The sequence below is a fragment of the Delphinapterus leucas genome, chromosome 7, assembly GCF_059928025.1.
Source record: "Delphinapterus leucas isolate spDelLeu-1000000601 "Yukka" chromosome 7, BTC_Dleu_Yukka2, whole genome shotgun sequence".
NCBI classification, from domain to species: domain Eukaryota; kingdom Metazoa; phylum Chordata; class Mammalia; order Artiodactyla; family Monodontidae; genus Delphinapterus; species Delphinapterus leucas.
This window is the reverse complement of record NC_143135.1, coordinates 86,722,955-86,745,584: the sequence shown is the minus strand read 5'-3', so window position 1 is coordinate 86,745,584 and position 22,630 is coordinate 86,722,955. Positions and strand designations below refer to the sequence as shown.

At 39.9% G+C, this 22,630-nt stretch overlaps 1 long non-coding RNA gene across 5 annotated transcripts in view; it reads right to left on the bottom strand.

Moving 5' to 3' along the window:
• Nucleotides 1-22,630, bottom strand: part of LOC149748805 (uncharacterized) — a 109,957-nt gene that overhangs the window by 85,915 nt on the left and 1,412 nt on the right. For 4 of the 5 annotated variants that reach the window (XR_016393922.1, XR_016393920.1, XR_016393921.1 and 1 more), the window contains exons 2-3: nucleotides 19,631-19,694; nucleotides 15,065-15,204 (exon numbers count right to left, since the gene is read on the bottom strand). This is a non-coding gene — a long non-coding RNA (uncharacterized LOC149748805). Of the gene's footprint in view, nucleotides 1-5,826; nucleotides 6,289-15,064; nucleotides 15,205-19,630; nucleotides 19,695-22,630 lie in introns of those variants that run through there. The other variant, XR_016393923.1, reaches the window with a different exon arrangement.

Below are 22,630 nucleotides of genomic sequence, written 5' to 3'. Positions count from 1 at the left end.
AGCCTGTGAGAGGGCAGCCCAGGCTGAGCCACGGTCAAGGGATCTGTATCAGCCTCTTAGTTATCAGAGTTTATCAGATGGAAGAGATCAAATTGTTCAGCTGCCTTTTTCATTTTGAATGCTGAGCATCTGGTGTTTGATTGTGTATTGCCATGTAAGAACACAATAATCCTCAAACATTTTGATCACAAATAAATCGGTGGGTGAGGAAAAATGTGTTCCTGCTGGTTAATGTCTCCTTAGCTTTGATAAAAGGTATGGAAGACATTACACAGAACCACAAATTGCCAAGGAAAGCAGTGGGTCATAGACTTTTTGGAGTTTGGAGAAGCCTGCAAGATAATCTAATTCAATTCCCAGTCTAATTTACCTCTTTCAACTTACAAGTGAAAAAGCTGATTCCCAGAGGGGAAGTGATCACCTCCTTAGGTAATGGTAAGTAGTAGCATCAGCGCCAGAATCAAAAGTCTGCTCCAACTGATAACTGGAAGACCAGGGTGGTCTTGCCTCTGGCTGATCCTGTGGACAAAAGAGCTTTCAACTCCCCCACAGGCCAGTGTGAACTTAAGGGACAGGGCAGAATAAAGAGAAACCAGGATTGATTGTGACTGAGGGCACCATTATTTTCCTGACTCCAACATTCCCGGGGATTGTGAAATGGCATTTCTTATAGGTGTCAACTGTTACTCTTTATTAATTGTTTAAATCGGCATGACTGGTCTGAAATAATAAGAAACAAAGTGAGATGTGAATTTGAAAACTATTCAAACAGGAGAAACATACTAATTAAAACTTTAAAGTGGGGAGGTTTAAGAAGTATGATTTAGACTCTGAGTTGTTGACAAATAACTTTTTTTCCCTAGAGACCCAGTGCTAATTAACTAGGGGCAGCATTCCCTAGTATAATAGTGGTGGAGCTGAAGGCTGTTCTGTTGAGAATCTTTTCCCAAACCAAGGAACTCTCAACCTCTGAGCACTTGAGATCCTCCTCCTAAACCCCCATGTCCCAGATTTGATGTGGTTAGACTGGATAATCCACTAATTCATGAGTAGCTAACTTTCACAAATTAAATATCTGAGGGAAATGAATGGAGGAAAAATAAGATATGGTGATGTTGTATATATGAGGAGATTAGGAGAAAGAAAAAAAGTTACACATTAATCACATCAATAATGTGCTCCCCCAGTGTAAAAAAGTGTAGCCACTATGGAAAACAGTGTGATAGTTCCTCAAAAATTAAAAATAGATTTACCATATGATCCAGAACTTCTGGCTATATACTCAAAAAGAATTGAAAGTAAGGACTCCAGGAGATATTTGTCTACCCATGTTTATAGTATCATTAATCACAATAGCCAAAAGGTGAAAGCAACCCAAGCGTCCTTTGACAGATGAATGAATGAACAAAATGTGTATACACACAATGGAATGTTATTCAGCCTTAAAAAGGAATGAAATTCTGACACATGCTACAACATGGATGAACCTTGAAAACATTATGCTAGGTGAAATAAGCCAGGCACAAAAGGACAAATATTTGTATGATTCCACTTGTATGCAGTACCTAGAGTAGCCAAATTCATAAAGACAGAAAGCAAAATCGTGATTTCCAGGGTCTGAGGTTGGGAGGAAATGGGAAATTATTGTTTGATGGGTACAGAGCAATTTAGGAAGATGAAACAAGTTCTGAAGATGGGTGGTGGTGATGGTTATACCACAATGTGGATGGAATTAATTCCACTGAACTGTACACTTAAAACTGTTTAAAATGATAACTTTTATGTTATGTATATTCTACCACAATAAAAAAATTGTGTTTCTTCTTCCATACTGTAGAGTTATCATTAGGTAACAGGTATCCAGCCAATAATGACATTCCCGGATCCCCTTGCATCCTGGTGGGCCTTATGAATAGCTCTCACCAGTGGAATGTGTGTAGGAATAACATATATTGCTTTTGCATCAAGGCAGCTAAGAAGCAAATGTGCCTTCTCCAGCCTCTCTTTCACCATTTGCCAGATATAGCAAGAGAGTAAGAGAGTGCTGAGACCCTAAAGGAAAAAGGAGCCACAAGGTGGGTCCTGAATCACCATGTGGTAGAGAATTGCATAAGACTTAGGAGAGTGAGAAATACAATTTTATTGTAAGTTACTGTAATTTTGGAGTTTATTGTTACAGTGACTAGCATTTTCCTAAACAATACATCAAAGAATTCAGTCCCTTTCCTTTCTAACCTAGGAAAATGAAAGGTAGACCCTAAGATTGAGCACCACTAATAAAGAAAGGTCAAGAAACACTGCTATGAGAGGGCAAAATTAGCTTGAGATCACTGGAAATCAATAGACACAAGGATGGACATGGAGGTTGGATTTTGAACCAAGGGGTGGTCTGATCCATTTGTGATATAAGAGGGCTTTTGCAATAAAGATGGGACCAAAATAAAAATTAATGTGACTTCGGGAAATGCTAAGAATTAGCTTCTGAATTACAAGAAAGAAGGTGATGGTAATGCCACCAAGGAGGTCAGTCTCTAAAAATGAATTGTATAATCATTAAAGCTACCATAAAAACAACCCCTAAATGTCCTTTCCAACTCTACTCTTATGACTGTGATTCTCACTTAGTTATACAGAGTTTTAGCTTATTTATAAGATGTTGCTGACTCAGATAAACTGCCTCAAGTTAGACCACAGGGAATTTTGGAACACAAAAGAATTGGTGAACACTAAATTTCACATAATTATAAGTGAAAGTATATGCTGCAATTCTTCTCACAGAATATTATAGTCGACTCTGGAGCTAGGAAGCAAGGCCTCTATGTTTATTGACCCCAAAGCTTCTGCCAATGGGTGTCAGAGTTATTCATTTATTTGTGAGTCACATATAGTAAGTATCTTTATTCTGGAAGAGCTTATATTTGTAGCTTAAAATAACAAATAGAGCACCCATGTGAATCAGAATCAGAGAAAAGAATGCTTGAATTAAAAAAAAGAAAACAAAGCATGACTGGGTGCTGTGATGCCCCCAAGAAGTTTCCAGTGCTGTCTTTGCCAGTGCCTGTCTCCAGTGGTCCTTGGAGAGAAAGTTAACAAAGCAAAAAACAAACAAACAAAAAAACAGTCTAATTCAAGACAGTAAACCAGCCAGAGCTTCGAAAGATGGAAGTTATGATGATTCTTCCAGGATTCCTTACCCCAGAACATAATGCAGGGAGAGGTAGTTCAGAGATAAAGGAGCCCATAGCATCAGAGATTCCTTTTTTCATTGATACAGTGGAATAGGAATAAGCAGAGACCCAGTGCAAAACTAGGTTTTGATCCCATATCAGACACAGAATTGTACACTCCCTTTTAGCAATGCTCTACATGTGAAAGTACTCAATAAGGTTGCAGGTATCCAGGTAGGTCACAGCTGAGGTCAGTTTGTCCACATGTGCTGTTGGAGACACTCCACTGATGCACATCCTTGAAATCCAATTTGGCTGGAACACAGGAACCTCACTGGTAAAAACAACTCAAGCCCTGACATTAATAAAGGCTTAGGCACATATACACAAGTTTAATGGATTTGGGGAATTATGTAAAAGAATCCAACTTTCAGGAAGAAACAAAGCACCTCAGAATGGGAAATCCCCATTTGTGAGGGAGTCAGGCAGGAGGACCCTAGTCAGCAATCACAGTGAGAGGAAGGGTGGCCATGTTTCTAGGAGCAATGTGAGCTGTTCTTGAACTTACTTTGTATTCACCCTTCTAGGGAATATCCAGGCATCCTGGGGTAGAGAGAACTGAAAGAACCCTGACCTTGGGTGACCAAATAACCACACTGGGGCATCACACACAAAAACCATCCCCACAGGACAGGAGAAGAAGATATATTTCCCTACCTGTTAGAAAGAAAGGCAGCATTTATTGTTTGTATAATTTTTTGATGAAGGCCATTGTGACTGGTGTGAGGTGATACGTCACTGTAGTTTTGATCTGCATTTCTGGTGTGGAGAAAAGGGAGCCTTCCTGCACTGTTGGTGGGAATGTAAATTGGTATGGCCACTATGGAGAACAGTACAGAGGTTCCTTAAAAAAACTAAAAATAGAGCTACCATATGATCCATCAATTGCACTCCTGGGCATATATCCAGAGAAAACCGTAACTCAAAAATATACATGCACCCCAGTGTTCATAGCAGCACTATTTACAATAGCCAAGACATAGAAGCAATGTAAATGTCCATCAAAGATGAATGGATAAAGAAGATGGGGCACATTTATACAATGGAATATTATTCAGCCATAAAAAGAAATGAAATTGAGTTATTTGTAGATGGACCTAGAGTCTGTCATACAGAGTGAAGTAAGACAGAAAGAAAAAAACAATTACCCTATGCTAACACACATATATGGAATCTAAAAAAAAAAAAAAAAAAAAAGGTTCTGATGAACCTAGGGGAAGAACAGGAAAAAAGACGCAGACGTAGAGAATGGACTTGAGGACATGGGGAGGGAGAAGGGTAAGCAGGGATGAAGTGACAGAGTAGCATTGACATATATACACTACCAAATGTAAAATAGCTAGTGGGAAGCAGATGCATCACATAGGGAGATCAGCTTGGTGCTTTGTGACCACCTAGAGGGGTGGGATAGGGAGGGTGGGAGGGAGATGCAAGAGGGAGGGGATATGGAGATATATGTATACATATAGCTGATTCACTTTGTTGTACAGCAGAAGCTAACACAACATTGTAAAGCAATTATACCCCAATAAAGACGTTAAAAAAAATTAAGTTAAAAACAAAAAAAAACAAAAACAGCAACAACACAAAGAACATTTATACAGTTCTCACTATATTCCAGGCAATGTTCTCAGGACTTTACATTTTGCTATCTCATTTGATCTTAAGCCTAGGAATGAGGTAATATTATTACTCTATTTTTCAGATGAGGAAACTGAGCCATAGGGAAGGAGGTTAAACAATGTGGTCAAGGCCACATATTTAGGAAGCTATGGAGTTAGGATTCAAACTCAGATTATCTGTCAACTGTATATCTTTAACCACAATTCTATGATAACCGACTTTGTGTTCTTGTGGTTTTGTGTTGCTAGCATGTAAGCATCACCTAAACTAAGATTAACAATCACCTCCATAATGGTTTTAATTAAAATTCCACAAGATTGGAAGACAAACTGGATGTCAGAGTTTTTCCAGTCTCTAAGATTATTTTAGCTCATGTCATGGAGAGGCTAAGGCCCTTTATTGGAATAATGGACTCCATCTGTGTTCCTGGCCTTTTAAGTTTCTTTGCCTTCTAGGTAATTTCTTCCTTTCCTCATAGCTCCTCAGATTCCTTTCTTTTTTTGTATTCTCTCACCTATTTTTTTTTGTTCTCCCTGTCAACTTGTCTTCCTATTGCTATTGTGCTGTAGCACAAATTAACCTTCTTCCTACTAATAAGCAACAAATTAACTCTTTAGGAATCATTCTACTATCCTTGGGGTGTGTGTCAAATGTATCAACAACATTTAAACCTATCTGACACCAGCTTCTACGTGTGGGCTCTTTCTCCACACCAAACAATTCTTCAACACCACCTGGGTGTCCTACAATTCAACTCAGTTCTGAAGCTATCTATCTGGAGTTCACATCAGATCCCACAGGTTAAGGGCTCAGTCTCATGGGACTGCTACCTCCTACCCCCTACTTCAGATGTCAATTGAAAGTCCAGGTTGTTACCTGTGCTTCTGACTGACTGGCTATAAATCAGAAATTCCCAAGAACCCCTCTTTGGGTTTGATTAATTTTCTAGAGTGACTCACTAAACTCAGGACACCAGTTTACTTGCCAGATTATCAGTTTATTACAAAGGATATTAAAGGATATAAACCAGGTGAAGAGATACATATGGTGAGGTCCTGAATGCAGGAATTTCTGACCCTGTGGCATGGAGTTGCAGAATTTGGGGGCCAGCATGGCAGCACGTTGATGCGTTGTGGTTCACCAACCTGGAAGGTCTCCCAGCCCAATCTTTTTGGGTTTTTATAGAGGCTGAATTCCATAGGCATGATTGATTAAATCATTGGCCATTGGTGCTTGAACTGAATCTCCAGCTCCTCTCTGCTCCCCAGAAGTTGGGAGTGGGGTTGAAAGTGCCAACCCTCTAGTCAGGGGGTTGGTTCCCATGGCAACCAACCCCCATCCTTAGGTAACATAGGGGTTTTCCAAAAGTCACTTCATTAACATAAAAAAAGACACTTTTTGGCTCTCATCACTTAGGAAATTCCAAGGGTTCCAAGAACTGGAAGAAGACAAAATATACATTTATTATAAATCACAATATGACACGTCTATAATTTTTTTGCTATAGTGTAGATATACAAACTAGTGACCTTACTAGTGGAAATTTTCTTAAAATGAAAAAAGAAGAAGGGGGTTGCATTGCCTTTAAATCCTGATCTATTACTATTTTTTTTTAAATTAAAAGTAATTAACCACATGAATTTGCTTGCTAGGGCTGCTATAACATAGTAGTATAGAATGGCTGGCTTAAACAAATTTATTTCCTTACAGCTCTGGAGGCTGGAAGTCTGCTCTCAAGGTGTCACCAGGATTGGTTTCTTCTGAGAGCCATGAGGAAAGGATCTGTTACAGGTCCCTCTCCTTGGTTTGTAGGTGACCATCTTCTCTCTGTGTCTTCATATCACCTTATCTCTCTGTGTCTCTGTGTCCAGATTCCCTCTTTTTATAAGGAGACCAGGCATATTGGATTAAGTCCCACCCTAATAACCTAATTTTCACTTAATTACCTCTGTCAAGACCCTGCCTCCAAATATAGTGACATTCTGAGATATTGGAGGTTAGAAATTCAAAATGTGTTTGGGAGCAGGGGCATATTTCAGTTCATAGCACCATACAAAGTAAAAATTGTCCAGTAGATTTACTTCTATCCTAAAAAATAAGAAATTTTATGGGGAGGTTTTTCTTTCAGTGGCATTAGCAGAGTATGTAGAAAAAATGATTGCAAGTACAGACCATGCTGTGTTTCTGGAAATTATCACAATATCACCAGTGTCTTAAGGCGGATTCTTTTTTTCAATAGAAACAGTGCTATAACTGGGGATTGCATTTCTGAAAATAGTTTTGGTACTAAGGTTTTTTCCTCCATTTACCCCATCTGGTGTAAGGTCCAGCTTTCCAACTCTTTCTTTTGTGCCTTCTGATTCTTTGGATCATAATGACATCTGAGAACTTTTTACTGGGACCTCCCTTTCCACATTTAAAAAATAGTGAAAATAGGAACATCCCTGGTAGACCAGTGGTTAAAACCACACACTCCCAGTGCATGGGGTCTGGGTTCGACTCCTGGTTAGGAAACTAGATCCCACATGCCACAACTAAAGATTCCACATACTGCAACAAAGATCCCTCCCGTGTCAAAAAAGATCCCACGTGTCGCAACTAAGACCCAGCACAGCCAAATAAATATTTAAAAATAAATAAATAAAATAAAATAGTGAAAATAATGACCTTCTCCAGGGGTTGTTGAGGGTTACATAATATTAACTGTGGAAAGACTCTTTCTCTTAATTGTATATAAATGGGTTTGCTCCCTATTTAAATTGTGAAATCCTAGGGAACAGGGAATGCATTCAACTCCCAATGGATAAAAGTAGGCACTAAAATAAATGTTTGTTGAGTAAACAAATCAATTCTATGATAAAAAGCATTATACTTTGTTTTAAATTCTAAAATAATCAGTTTCAACAAGGTATAAAATCCAAGGAGGAATATAAACCTGGGAACAGGCTAAAGGTATGACTTTGGAAGTGGAGGGTTGCAATGACAGGATTATCAGATACAGAGATGGGTCTTTCAGGAAAATGTGTTCCCAATGGATCTAGGAAAGAATCAGTAGTATGGGTTGAATAGTATCCCCCCAAATTCATATGTTGAAGTCCTAACCCCCCTTACCTCAGAATATGACTATGAAAATAAGGTTACTGAATATGGAATCAGTGAGGATGAGTCATACTGGAGCAGAGTATCCAATATGACTGTGTCCTTATAAAAGGGGGAAATTTGGACCCAAAGGCAAGCATACTGGGAGAACGTGATGTGAACGTGCAGGCAGAGATGAAGTTATACTTCCTCAAGCCAAGGAATCTAAAGATTACCAGCAACTCACCAGAAGCTAGGAGAGCAGATTCTCCCTCACAGTCTTTAGAAGGAACCTTTAGAAGGAATCCTGCCAACACCTTGATATTGGACTTCGGACTTCCAGGACTGAGAAAATAGATTGCTGTTATTTAAGCTGCCTAGTCTATGGTGCTTTTTTGTGGCAACCTAGGAAATTCAAACAATAGGACTGGCAGCAATGAGGGCCAACTGGATAGGGTACAAGTCAAGGCTCTTGCATCCTAAGAATCACTGTTTTGGGGTGAGGAATGGGACACCAATAAATCTGAAAAGAATGTGAGAATGGGAGTTTGGTAGACTGATATATGAGGCAGCTCTTGAGGACTTTAGCCCTTTAGTACAGAGGACTCAAAACTATTTAGTGGGGATAAAAACCAACTATAAACTTTTAAAATTGTTGGCAGGATCCTGCTGGGTTTCAGAGGGTTGGGGTGAGAATGGATAACAAGGTTGAATTAAGATGGTTGTTTGACCATTATGGGTGAAGAGATATATCAATGAGGATAGGTTAAATTTTATGTTATGTTGTGGCAACAAACAGCCCCAAATCTTAGTCATTTATAACAACAAAGGTTTATTTTGTGTTTGGGCCATATATCCACCATGGCTTGGGAGGAAACTCTGCTCATCAGTGTACTGGGATGATGGGTTCTACATTTTAAAAGATGCTTCTATGACTATCACAGCAGAGGGTATGATGCACAGCAAATAACATAGTAGCTCTTGAAACATCTATCGGAAGTGGCACATGTCACTTCCCCTCACATTGCAGTGATCAAAGAAAAATTTCAGGGGGTGCAATCATTGAACTTGAGGGTGGTCTTAGGGACTCACAACAAAGCTTCCAGGTGGTAAGAAGAGGCATTAGAAATAATTACACAGATGAATCCTTTGAAACCAGCCAAGTAAAACAGAAAGGATGCTAAGAGATGCTGGGAGTGGAGGCAACTGATTGACTGCCAACCTGACACTACTTATAAGAGGCCAAGACAGGCTGCTCTGGGATTTAACAGAGGACATTTGGATGCACGTTAATGTTGACACAGATAAACATCAGAATAAATAGTTTACCAATGATGTAGCTGAAGGTTATTTGGATGTTAATGTCCACTATGGGAAAGAATAACAGCACATCTCCAAACTGGGTCTAAAAGAGTACTTTTAACCAAAGGTAACTATTTGTTTATTTGCTAAATCACTGCCTTTTCTAATTATTCTGTTCAGAAAAAGTTAATGGAGATTTGCTACAGGTTATAAAACAGAAGACTTGTGAAATGCAAACATGCCATGTTTGAGAAAGTGCAAATGTATTTGCAGCTAACAACTGGCAGTAATCAAGGTTGCTATTTTCTCAAAATTGGTTACTTTTGGGAAAGAGAAGTAGAAACATCATCAGGTTTAATGAATTTGCCAATTGTTCTTACTGCATATTTGAATTTGTATGTCTCTATGTAATCAGTCAATGAATAAAAATAAACTGAATTAAAAAAAGAAGCCTACTTATTACTTTTAAATATATTTTTAATGTACTTTATTGTTGGTGCAAATATTTACCTCCTTGATTGGAGAATGTCTCAAGTGCCAGTTTGTAAACGGACTGTTCTCTTGCAGAGAATCATTTTGCTATTTGAACCTTGAACTATTCATTCAAATTAAATGAGGTATTATGTTAAATTGCTTTGCCTCTCTAAAGTGCTACACAAAAGTAAGCATTACCAGTCATTCTTATGGGCAGTGGCCCACAGTATTCTGTGTGTAATTTCTTATGCACCGTACTTTTTTTAATCTCAAGCATGTCTTTTTGGTAAATGGAGGTGTCAAACCTTGGGGTTTGACTAGATGTGGTCTGGTTGACAAGAGCAGGTTGGGGCAGACAGGAAGTGCTGAGGCCTGGAAAAAGATCTGTCCCTGAGGGTGGGGAAGCCACAGAAGTGAGGGAAATAAGTCAGGGAAATATTTTGACATATAGAACACACAATCCATGTATATATAAACTGACCAATGGGGTATCGGGAAATACATAGACTATGGGGACAGACAGTATAGGATCAGGCAGCATAGAGGTTATGAACTTGGCCCATGGGGTCACAGAGATATAGATTTGAGTTTCAGTTTTACCAGTCAAAAGCTGTATGATTTGGGATACATTAAAGTCTCTTTTTAAGCTTCAAGTTTCTCAAATATAAAATGAGACAATAGTAACCTTCTGAAGGCGTCATTGTTAAGACAAACTTAGACAGTGTATGTAAGGCATTAGCACAGTTCCTGACAAGTAGGGAGTGCTCATTAACTCTTAGCTCATATATATTTTAGGAGAGTTATTTTCAAATCAGAATCAATTGGTTTCAGCTGTGTGGAGAGGGTCACATTCGTTGTTTAGGACCACACAAATACTCTTAGAGAGGAGGAAGGGGAAGATAGCTCAGCCAGATCAACAGGCCACCTGTCATCACGTGAAGGAGGATGCACACTACCTGGGTGGAGGAGACACATTTGCTATTTGTCTTGCTGCTTTGGAGGTGAGTCTTCTCTCAACAGCTGCTGCTCCTCAACTTTGCTCATGGATGAGTCACAGAAAGTGCTTCATGGCTTTGCTGAGCACCATCAAAGCACCAGTCTCTTTCTCATCAGCCTGATGCATTTTTATGACACCTGGGTCACAGATGTGTATGTGTTTTGCGGGGGGGGGGGCGGTGAGTTCCTGACACACAGGGAGGGAGAGGTGGTATGGAAGGAAAAGGGCATTTCAGTGGAAATGAACAGAGCAGCTACACACCCCATTACAACGTGTCAGAGGTAACAAGACATTTACAGTGCTGAGGTCCTCTGACAATGTGTTTCAACACTTCATTTGACTTAGAATGATCTTAATTATTCTTCACACTTGAGCAAAACAAATCCAGCCATTTGCAAGGACAGATGGACCATAAAATGCATTAAATGAGCCCAAGGAAAGAGCCTCCAGACCATGGAAAGTGTTTGCATTAGGTCTTTACTCCCAGATCTGGGTAGGAACAGCCCCTCTAACTAATGAAGGAGTTGAAGCTGAGTCAGAGTGTCACTCAGGCAGCTAAGTGGGCAGCTCTGAGGCCACACAGTTCATTGTTACCATGGGTGCACCTTACCATGGTAACAATGAACAGCAGAGATTGTGCCTCATGCTGAGGAAGAACTTGGAGAGGTGGAACAGATGGTCTGTCTTCTGTTTCTACTTTGGGCATGACAGATGAGCAATGGATCCAATTATATCACTGGAGGGGACGAACCATCTAAGACATTTGTGGTCTATGGGGCTGGCTGTGGAGCCATGGATCAGTACCAGGTACATTGCCTGGTCCACCAGTCTTGTAGGGCCTGTTCAGGAGTAGCCACGGTAACCATAACCAACTCTGAGAATCATATCCTGGACCACCATCACTTGGGAAAGGAAGCATGAGGCTAGAAGTGACTACCACCAAGCCCAGCAGATGTTTTCTGTAGTCTGTGCAGACAATATGGATATGAACACTTTACCTTCATCACGAGACTGAATAATAAAAAAAAGACCTTCATTTTTTAATTCGTTTGTCAAAGAAAAAGTACTCACTTGTTGATCTTACTTAGTTTAGTGATTCTTCAAGTGTTTCCCAAGAATGCTGAGAATTATTTCACATTTAAGTAAATGACGAGCATATGTCCTAAAAGTGCTTTCTCTAAAGTTGGTTTCATAAGTGCATTATAAGTGTAACTCAGTAAAAGTTTCCTTGTCAAATAAATTTGACAAGGAATCCAAAATTAAACAGGTCTCTTCACTAAAGGACTTTATAGTCTTTAATTTATGATATGAATTATGGATATGTGAGTACAGCATATAAAATACAGCATACCCAAAGCTTATTTGACTAAAGAGTGCTTTTAGTCTGAAGCATTTAGGGGAAGAGGGAGCAAGGGTATATTTTGGACTAGTGTTTTGCAGATACCCCTTTTGGAAAAGGCCACTGTGCAGTACTTTAGGAATAATTAGGACAAAATCACACAATTTAGCACTGTACAAATGGTTGAGATTAGTTAAATCTCTATGCTCTATTTAAGACCATGAAGAGTTCTTTACTTGTGCTTGCTCCATGTATAAATGAGAATAGTACCTCAGTTTTGAATTTTTTCATCAAAACCTCCATATATGTGGCGGGTATTGTTCTGGCTTCCTTCATGTTTCTATTTAGTCCTTCAAGTCATGTGAAGGAAAAAGTAGCTGATTTATGGAAGAGTTTTCTAAATATGAGGCACTGAATGAAAAGTTATCTAGTGATTGACATATCATATACTACTTTGTATTTCAGAAGACTTAAATTCCAAGAGCCTTGATATTCTCAAAAACTTCACTGAAAAACACCAAAACCTAAGAAATAAGGTCCATGCTCTGTTAAATAGTTTAAATATTCATCCCCTGTAATCTTTTGCAGCCATTGTATGGCACATTCCCAATCAGAGACTTGATAAAGAACAAGTTCTGCCTCAGAAAGGTTATCCTGAATAATGTAAAATTAATGGCTATATAATTCGCCCCACGTATGCTAGGTAAATATACTCATTTATGGTATATTTTCAGACCACTAATAATCAGATCAGCCTAGACATTTCTCTGCTTTGTTTGTATTCTTGTGACACCAAATTGATAGCAGACCTCTAGCTCAATATTTAATAAATCTTCTCAGGAAATCTTCACCGATAATGAAAAGGACAATGGAGCCTGCAGTGTAGCAAGCTCATAACCCAAAATACTGCAACTGGGCTCGGTGAGCAGGATCGAAAGAGGAACGTGCTCACTCTGAGGCTGCTGGCATTAATGCGTTCACAGGTGAGCAGGGAGCTTCTGAATCTGCCAATCCCATTACACAGTCTCCTCTTAGCACTGGGCAGAGCTGCGGAGGCTGGTTGGGAGATGAAGGAGGAGCATGGTCAGGAGCGGGGAGGGGACACTGCCTAGAGGCACAATCTGGGCTGTGGGGTCAGGAGCAGAGATCCACGCTCTGCTCCAAGCTTTGCTGTTGTTTACCATTCCCTTGGGGGAGTGTCTGGGCTCGGATCCGTAGTCCCTGCTTTCCACACTGCACCTTGTAAATCACAACCACGGTGGCCTCGGGGCCACTGGGTCCCTAATGTGCTCTTATATATTGCACTGAGAGCTGCCCACTCAGATGACCTCCACAAATCTTGTTACTTGGAGCTGAGTGCACTGGAGAAATAAGTGTTGTATTTGGAAGGAAAAATTAATCATCCAAATTAAGTGGGGAAGATTCTGGTGTGATGTAGTAAAAGCATTATTGAAAGGGAAGGAAGAGGTTATGGAGGGGTGTGAAGAAGAATTCACATATACCTGTGACTCTATGGTTATATACAGGAGCTGTTTGTACTGTGAATAACAGAACCTGGATGCAGTAATATTATAATAATTAAAATAATAATAACCATTTACTGAGTGCTTATGATGTACCAGGCACTGTGCTAAGGGCCCCACAGGCTCCATTTCATTTAACTTTCACTAAAATAGGCACTATTATAATCCACATTTTACTTATTAGGAAACTGAGGCTCAGAGGGGTTGAGTAACTCACTCAAGATCACACAGCCTGTTGACAGTACAGCTTGGTTTTCAGACTCTAATGATGGGAGGTCTTAATTAAAAGCTGTGCTGATAATGAATCATATTATTTGGGGTGTGGGGGTAAAACAGATTTAAAAAAAGCAGAAGACATATTTCTTGCCAACATGGAGTTTATGCTCAATCAGAGAAGATAGACAAAGTATTTCAAATAGTTAATTAGATGTTTATAGAGGTGTATGGGGCTGAGAAAGAGAAGTGCAGGATGCTGTCAGGGCATTTCACAGGGGCCCTTGACTAAACCCATGCTCTACGCCCTACATCATTCTGCTTCTGTCCACAGCTTTAGGGACCAGCTTATGTACACCTGTACAAATAGAATGAGTTAGGAAATTCAGGTTCATCCCTCCCATCCCAACTCATATTTTAGAGTGTACACTGATTATCAGTTCAAGAAGAAGAAAATACATTGTTAGTGTGCATATTATCATCTTCTGTGCCTTAAATGTCTACTAGATAAAAAGTATATCTTTCTGGCTGGTTTGTCTACTTGATTTTTATGCCATTTTGAGCTTCTTAGGTGTGCAAGAGAACAGAGGCACATCTAGAATTCTGATTCCCAGTCTTTTTTACCTGCCTGATTGTGCTATTCCTTTGGGAAGAGCCAGAGGCAGAATGTGGGAGTACGGATCTGGGTGCCACTGCTCACTTTGGTTCCAGTGGGGTTGAATCTCATTGGCCAGATATGACTCGGGAAACTGTGCAGTCATAGGTGAGTTCTTTCTCTCCTGAGGTATTTTAGGGATTCCTCCCAACGGAACATTCCTCTCAGCTGAACCCCGCCATCTGCTCTTCTCTGCCCTGGCACTGAGAGGAATAGTTTTGTCTCAGGTCAGGTTCTCTAGAAACAGGCCCTGGGACAAAGTGCTCTTTGAAAACACCTAAGGAAGGGAGCAAACAGGGCCTGGAAAGGGACGGGGTGAAAGCCCAGGAAGGGTGTGGTCTCAGGCCTGATCCCTGAGGGTTCTGAGTCTAAATCACGTGCAGAGGTGTCCCACCTGGAGGCCAGCAGGCCAGGCTCTTATATTCCATATCAGTCCCCTCACCCTGAGGAGAGATAACCTCCTGGGGGGGTCTCAAGAAGCCAAGGAGGTAGGGTGGGTACAACAGCAGCAAGATCTGAAGGGAGCCTCTGTTCCAGACTCATAGCAGGGAGCACTCCAACCACCCCGAGTCCCAGTTCTTCAGTGGGGGTTGTGGAGGTTTATAGCACAAACACAACATAACATATTTTTACCTTTCTGATAACAGCCCAGCAGGTGGAGATTGGGGAGCTCAGGTACTGACATCAGAAGGCTCTCTAGATCCTGTGTTTCCTACTTCGAAGTGGGAGACAGTGGTCCTGCCAGTGGGAGTGCCTCCAGATGATGATCACTCCTGGAATGCAAAGTTGTTTTAAAGCATCTTCCCTTCAGGACAGACATCCTCTGGCTTGGAGTCAATAAATGACATTCTATTGCTTAGGGACAGTCTCCACATGGGCCACAGAAAGAGGAACCAGTTTAACACATTTTAAACTTACTCTCCCAAGTAATAAAGATTCTTCCCACCTCTGTACATTTCAAACTGCAAATATGACAATACAGAAAACTCTTATAACTCATTAACTTTTCTATATGCAAATATTTAATTCCAGTCTATATACAATTTAAATAATTGCTTCAATAATTTGTTTATGAATATCAGTCCTCCCAGAATGGCTTCCTTAAACCAATCACCTGGTCAAATTTTGTAGTGTCTTCCCAAGAGTAAATGATCCCTTTAAAGGACATTTCTTTCCCAAGTCTTGAGAGGTGTGGGGAAAAAAAAAAAAAGTAAGATATCTGCTTTCTAAGTCCTTGAAGCCTATTTTGTGTCTTTGCCAGAAAAAGAATGCTAAATGCTGGGTTCCCTTCTGAAGGGTCACTGTGATTTTTTTCCCTTGGTGTGTGTATCTTCCAGAATCCTAGATTCTGCAGTTAATGTGTGGAATAGCTGTTTAGAACGCCATGCTTCACTGAATAATCTCCTCTCCTCCCATTTTTCATGGAGCGATGTCCAATTAATTTCACATTGTATTTTTGATGGCTGCAACCAATTGGTTGTTTCAAGTCAGAAGTTTTTACCCAGATAGAAATAACTATGGTGAGTAAAGGAGACTATATAACCAAAACAGAGAATCCACTTAGCCTTTGTTTGCATGCTGAAGCTTCTAATTTTTATATACCTGACTTCAATCAATCACAGATTCCTTTCAGAAAAGATGTGCATCCAGAGTCCCAATTTATAGATTTGCTGGTCGTTTATATGTTGGAAAACTTACCTGATGTTATGTCTTAAATTTACAATTTATACTCTGTGTCATTTGCTGCTGTTCTCCAATTGCAATGATTAACTGAATTACATGTTTTTTGAGCAGATGAAGACAATTTATGTAAGGAAGCAAATGCCTCCAAAGAAGAAGGATTTATGCATCTGTGTATGGGCCTCCATGAGCCTTCCTATGTACCCATGCCAGGCCAGTGTTTTCCTTCAAGGTAGGAGCCTCCACCGTAATGGAATGCATCCCCTTATAATGTCCAGGAGCTGTGGGAAGACAGATCCATAGTTCCTAATTAAAGCAGGGGTCGGTGACTGGTAAGACAACTCTCAAAATACACTGAACAAAGAAAAGAAATTAGATTCAAGGGAAGTGGAAATCAATACTGGCTCAAAGAAACTATAAATCTTGATATTCCATACAACAAGTATACACGCTTATCATTACTCATTCAAACACATGAGCCAGAATCACATTTAATGCCTCCTGGAAAGTAGCCAGATTTCTACCTGCCTGTAGCAAATGATGATTTATGCCAGGTAAGTGGTAGAAAAGAACTGATTTAATTAATTTTGTCACCAGGGTTTCTCAACCGAGGAAGGGTAAATTGGGAAAAAGGCTAGCAGTGTATTTTCTAATATTTTTTTGTAAGAATAATTTAAAATAGTCTACTGTATCTTATGTATGCTTGAGGTTAGCTATCTGTCTTCAAGTTGTATAACTGCCTTGTTTACTCTGACCATCACCAAATCAGGTCAGTGAACCCACCGATTTTCTTCTCCACTTGAATAGTCATGGATCACTTCTTTATGGGCTTTAGGGTTGTTCATTAATTATTATTATTATTAGTGATTTGATGTTCATTATATGACAGGCTGTTCTAGGTGCTGGGGACATGAGGATGAGCCAAATGGACAAAGCTGTTGCTCTCACAGAACTTACTCTCTAGTCTCTATGATAAACAAGAAAGAAGGAAATGTGTATATGTCCCATGTTTCCAGCTCAGGATGAGTGCTATGAAGCAAATGAAGCAGAGTAAGGAGATAGAGTGTGAGGGAAGGGGGTGCTGTTTCTAAAAGGCTGCCAAGGAAGGCCTCTCTGAGGAGGTGCCCTTTGAGCAGAAACTTTAAATGACATAATCTATATGATTACATTAAGTATGTAAATCAAGATGAATTAGAAAAGATGTAAGCTACATGAATATTTGAGAGCATAGAGAACACAAGTGCAGAGGCTTGAAGTGGACACGTACTTGCCTTGGGGTGCTGTGTCACTGGCATCAGCTCAGAGGAGCTGGCTAAATTATTGTCTAGGTTGAGGGTAAGGGAATAAGAGTGGGAGGTAAGGCAAGATTTTAGTGCTGAAACAAACAAGAGATTCCAGAAACATTGTCCTGATGGGGCCAAAGTCTGAGCTGTTTAGGCAATCCTAAAGCTGGCTGTGAGATTTAACAGATCCAATTGCAAGAGGAGCCAGTGTGAGTGGAAGCCCATGAGAGGAGTGTTGATATAGACTCACAGGGCATGGAGTAAGGGGATGGTGAACTGGGGACAGTTCCTAAGCCAAAGGCTGATATCTGTGATTACTTAAGGCTTGTATGTCTGTCTCACAGGTGTGCCAGGTACACTGGAAATGTTGGATGGGTGTTCATGGAGTCAGGCAGGATGAGATAAAAGAACCAGCTGAATCCCAGAAGGATCATCTCTAGTTTGGAGCATTCTATAAAAAGCTGAGGTGTGGGAATAATGGGAGAGTATCAGAGAGGAAGTACAATTTCTAGGCTTACCAAGGGCTTGGGATAAAGTTGGCTGCTCAGAGTGGAAATGGCCACTTTGTTACCTTTGTTACCCACATAACATGGGTTAATTGTCTGACCAATTTTACTGTAGGATGCAAACGTTTTTTAGCAAACATATTATTTGCTTGGTTTGGCCCAGAACATAAGGATCTTTCCAGACCTTGTGCCCTGGACCTCAGAGCTGTTTTCTCATTCCTTCATTCCTTCATTCATCCATTTAACAATTATTGAATAGCTATTTTGTGGCAGGTCTGAAGATACAAAAATAAATAGCAACTGGTCCCTGACTTTAAGGAATTTATGCCTTCTAATTCCAGGCTGAGCTACTTCCTTCAAACCCCTTTTAATTATTCAAGGAACAAGTTCTTTCCTGCTGAACTTCATGCCACCCTTTTGGACTCTGACAGCACACTGCTGTACTTGCAGGTCGTTTGCTAGCTTTTTGGGCTGTGACCCAGGAATGCATCATTTTCTCTTTCTCTTGTTCCAGAGCCAGGCTCCTAGACCCTATTTAAAGTCTATTCTTCCAAGATTTGCTGCTCTCTAGTCCTGTCTTTTCCTATTAAAGTTGACAATATCACGCTTGCCCTGCCCATCCTCACCCAGCAACATATAGCCACTTGGAGTTTAAAGCATCCCAGTCAGAGATTTTCCCAAACTCTTGGAACTTATAGCTCCTATCTCTGCTGCCTGCTTAATTCTGTCTCATTTTATCTCAGGGGCATTAGGAGGGACAAGGAGAACAAAGAGATATCCATTCACATTGTCCTTCAGGTAGTAACACCACCTTCCTCTTCTAGTAGGTTTAAAATTTAATAGAACAGTTCCTAAGAAAATAATTGTTTGGGCTATAATTAATTAATCTCATTTAGATTTTCTTATTATTTTTCTTTTTCTTGATCCACTTCTTTAAACAAGAATACGAAATAGGATAGAGATAGAAAGTTGAAACAGAAGTATAAGATTTTGAGCTCAAAGAAAATAAGGATGTTCTTTTATATCTTTCCTGTGGTACTTAGGACGGAGAAGAAAATGAAGAGAAATAACACATTAAGCTCCTCCTATGTGCCAGATGTTTCATATAAGCTCCTCATAATAATTAAAAACTAGGGAGCATGTTCAAGGTGGTCAATCAATTTATCAAATGTTATACAACTAATAAGTGGAAAGTTGGGATTTCAATTAAGCTGTTTGTGATGTTGGAACTGGTCGTTTATTCTTCACCATATTTTGACCTGGATCTGGAATTGGCTAGCTGCGTGACCCTGGCCTTACAGGCCTCAGCATTGACTTTGCAGAAATGACGAGATTAGACCCAGGCTAATCTCTGTCAGGTTCAGAAGGAGAAACAGGTTTAAACAGGTTTGACCATTTGAATAGCAATATAAAGTAAAATTGACAGACAATTGTGAAATGCCTCTGCTCTACCTAGTGATTTTCTAAGATGAACCAACAGATCAGCTGATCAAGAGATTAAAGAATCAATGGGAAATTAGAAGAATAATGTCTATCTCAAAAAAGATGACTTGACACAATGTTGTAATAACTTAGAGCCACCAAAGCACTTTAAAAATTAATGTGAAATTCACCATCGATCATTTTAGATTTTATACAAGGCACTGCATTTGTATAACTTGATTGCTCAATTGCAGAGAAGCATTAGGTTTCAGACCAGAGAAGAGGAATTAGATGAAATGAGCACTGACCTTTGTGACTGATGAAAATGAGAATCAGCATCTCTGGGCACTTCTTGTTTCACATTGTTCTTAACTGGACAATATTACAGAATGACAAGAAATGGAACTTGATATTGATGGAAACTGCTTTAACAGATGGGAGTATTTTGACACAGTAATTCCAAGGTTTCCTAATTTGAACGTGGCTGAACTGTATTTTTTAAAACTAAAAAGTATTTTTATAAACTAATCTCTAGAGGAGACATATGCAACAAATGTTTAAAATTGATCTATAAAATTTCACTGTCCCAGGGATCCAATTACATGAAAACTCAGGTCATCTAACTATGTGCATGAAAGAGACAATTCGTTGGGTGTCTAACAGCTTCAGACAGAAATACCAGGCAAATCTGAGACTCGTCAGCATCATACATACAGAAGCCACAAATTGGGCTGTCAAAAGCCAGTCCCCTTTGATAATAAACCTGTATACACCAAACACACTGGGATCTACAGGGAGCAGAGAGCCCTGGAAAAAGTCCTAACAGGCTCAGGCAGGAACTCCAAGCAAGCTGCACTGGCATGAACAGAAATTGCTGAGAGATTTTAGAATTAAGGTCAAACACTGGACTGGAGAACCTCACAAGAAATTGCCCATAGAACAGAATGTCTGAAGCTCTGTGACCTTCACGGTTCTGCTAATCCCCCTCTGTGAGGCTTAAAGCTCTTGCTTTGCACCGTAATCTGGTAGGGTGTAAATTGAGTTAATATCATAACTAAAAGTTTCCTTCATAAGAGGGAATCTTATTCTTTGTTCTACATCCATAACTCCTCCTCACCTCACACTAAGGTAATTTCTTCAGAGCTTAGCTTAAACATTACTTCTTTAGGAAAGTGCTTCTTAATCGTCAAAACAAGATAAGGTATCTATTTTATGTTTGCTTATACTACTTATTTCCATTTGTAATTATATATTTACTTATGCTTTAATGTCTATGATTACATGATTCTTCTCTGTCTTCTCCACGTGCCTCTAAGCCCCATGAGGGGACATTGTGGTATCCTCCAATGCATGCTTGGTCCCTTGTCCAGTGCCTGACAATGAATATTGAATGAATGAATGAATGAATGAACAGAGAATAACTTGGTGTCAGGCACTGTGCTATGTGCTTTTACATATATTATCATATTTAAACTTCACAACAATCTGGTGGCAGACGCTCTGTGATCCATTTACAAATGTGGAAACTAAGGAATGAATATGTAAAGAAACATTGTCAAATGAATATAAAGAGAGAGAGAGAGATCCAAGACATAAAATGAGGTCTTGCTCCAAATGCAGAGTTCCTTTTCTCATGCCACCTTCTAAGGGCCTCCTAAATGTCTATTTGCACTCTCTCCTTTCCCTACAAAATGCTTATCTTGACTCCAATTCCTACAGCATTATACTCTCTTTTACCTTTCATTAAACTGGTGGTTCATTAGGTTTAACATGTTTCAGGAATATTTTCATCCTTACCTGGAATACTTGAAACACACACCCTTCACCTCAATAAAGCAAGAAAGAACATATTTTAGAGCAATGGCCCTGGTTTGGGGATGTATGGGAAGGGTCTGTCTTGAGATTGCCTGTACTTTTCTATATTGGTCAGTGACTTTCATGTCTACTCCTAAAACCATCCATGAGTAAAAGAGAAGAGGTGAAAGAATAAGAGAGATTGGGAGAGGGGAGGAGAAAACAGAACCCATCTATGTTATCGTTCTGGAATCCCTGAAGTCCTCAATGCTTCAAACCCCCTTCCCACTCACAGTGCCCCAGCCACCCAGCATTTTGGTCGTCTGCACATTGTAATGGTCTGATGACAATATCCATTAAATGGCAGAAGAATTTCAACCTAGTAAAGTGATGCTAGACAGCTCAGTGGACATCGATAATACACTTGGTATGTACTGCTCAGGGCTGTAACAATAAATGTTTAGATTAAATGCCCAGGCTTAAAAGAGGCTACAGAAAAGGAAGAATTCCAAAGATTTTTGGATATGCTGTAAAGGCTTATGGCAGTGCTACTCAAAGAAACAAACCTCCACATTCTCTGTTACACATGTGTGACAAGATGAGGAGCTTTCACCAGAGAGTAGACTGATGAACTGCTTCTCTCACTGAGGCAGCCTTGCTATACAAAGAAAATGGCAGCTGAACCAAAGTGTGTAATGACATAGTTGGTGCTGGCATAAACTTCTTGTCTCAAATGGCTAACAAGTTCACTGTCTAGCACTAGTCTCTAACTGCCCTTTGAGCAGTCAAGGCCTTGAAAAGTGGTGTGCAATGCTGGCCATATATTAGAAGCACCTGGGAGGCTTTACAATATATTTACCAATGCATAAGGAACTTATCCAGAGATTCTGTTTCAGTGAGTTCGGGGTGGTATCCAGTATGCTTTAGCATTACCCTTGGTGATTCTAGTGTGCAGTCAGGATCAAGAACTACTAGCCTCAGTTGTAGCAGGACTGGAAGATGTGAATTATTAATGCTGACCTTTGGCAAAGTATTGAGAGATAAGTATAACTGACATAAGTGGAAGAGCTTGTCTTTGGAAACACTTCTTGCTTCTTGGATCTTTTATTAGCCATTCAGGGAAAGGAAATAGAACTGAACAGAGTTACTAAGAGATAGGTGATGTGTCGGGGGAAGGAACACCTACAGGCTCTTTGGAACCTGAGGCTTTAAGAAATCTGAATTTAACAAGTGAATTGGTAGGTGGGATGTTACTCCACTGCACAGGCAGAGTGACACAGAGCAGGCAGTTGAAGGCAAAAAGAAAGTCTTAATACTCTCATTATTCCCCCTCCTCCTCCACAGTAGTTTTCTGGGGATAATGGAGCTATCATTGATATCAGAAGGAAAAGTGAGGATTTGGGAGACGAGGGCTATAAATATGGCAGTATGTAGAACAAGGGGGATCTGCCATCTATCGAAAATACCTAAGTTCAGAGTTGAGCCTGGAAAATATGTAGTTCAGAGTTAACGAA